Raw genomic sequence first — 1,437 nt, 5'->3', positions numbered from 1 at the left:
GCCGCTATTGCTATGCAAAGCACAGACACCCTTCCCCTGACACACCACGGGTGCTGTGCAGGCGCAGCACCCTCCTGCTCTGGTGTGTCGCGGTGCCAGTCTTGTCGGCATGTGCACGGCCAGGCTGAGCACAGGAGGGAAATGGGACGCCGAAAGAGGCAGAGGGTTATAAAGTTCTGGTGGGGACGGACTCCGCTGTCACCAGTGTAAGGGGCACCGCTGGTACAGAGGACTGCTGAGAAAATGAAGAGCAAGATACGAGTGGGTTTATTTTTCAATAGTTCCATGACCTGTAAGGCGTAGTCCTGACTCTAGGACTAGTCTCACAAAACTGAGAAAAGATACTAGTCAAGCACTCTACCCAGCCAACCACTGCCAGCGCCGTACCGATTCCACAAGCCACAAAGCAGAACTCCATGCAATTTTCTCTTTCAGCTTGTACTCCTAAAGAGTTATTTTAGGCATCTACTTTTGCTGGAGGCATCATAAGATATCTGCTTGTCACGTACAAAGGCGTATTTCCAACATTGGGAGCAGCTGTTTTGTTTTGTTTTCTAATAGCATGTCCAGGTCAAGTTACTTGTCTGTGAAACACGGATCCCAGGGTCAGCAGACTTCAGCACGACAACTGACTTACAGAGTGTCTAAGTTAAAGCCACGCTCTGGAAAACATTTCTTGCTCTCAGCAGTACACCACGCACCGCAAGCTAGAGCAAAGGGAAATCTAAAGTGAATGGAGTCTTTACAAGATCAGGAGTGAGAACCCAGTGCATTTCAAATAGTGAAAACAGATTTTAATTCCTCAGGAAAAATGTATTTCACCGTATTTTAGCCGAAGGCTTTGACAAAAACATTAAAGCAAAAATCAATGCAATTTTGTTCTGCTTATTATGTAAAGCATATACTCTGTGAACACACATTACAGGCTGCTTTCAGTGATGAATGAAAATCACCAGGAACTTCTACTTTGTCAGAGCTCATTGCAGGACACTGCAGTTGTAGTTCCCTTAACAACGTGGGCTAGGTCAAGACTCACAGCAGGTTCCCACCAGGTGACTGAGCTGATCTAGCAGCACCTGCTATCGGAAGGGGCTGTCCCACTCCTTCATCACCCTCACTCCAAGCTACAGCTGCAGCAGTCCCGATCTTCCCTCGTGCTAGCCCTGGCACTCATTGAACTGCTCAGTAACCCAGTTCAGTTCACTACATGAGCAGGAAATCGCTTTTATTTGCAGGGTTTGGCTTCTGCTGGTTTAGTGAGTTTAAACTGCAGTGGCAAGCTGTGCCGGTTTTGGCTGGGATAGAGTTAATTTTCTTCATAGTAGCTCGTATGGGGCTGTGTTTTGGATTTGTGCTGAAAAGTGTGGTTAATACAGGGATGTTTCAGTTGTTGCTGAGCAGTGCTTACACAGTGTCAAGGCCTTTTCTGCTTCTCAC

The sequence above is a fragment of the Aptenodytes forsteri genome, unplaced genomic scaffold, assembly GCF_000699145.1.
Source record: "Aptenodytes forsteri isolate BGI_AS27 unplaced genomic scaffold, ASM69914v1 Scaffold2, whole genome shotgun sequence".
NCBI lineage: Eukaryota > Metazoa > Chordata > Aves > Sphenisciformes > Spheniscidae > Aptenodytes > Aptenodytes forsteri.
The sequence above is the reverse complement of the archived record's forward strand: the minus strand, read 5'-3'. Positions refer to the sequence as shown.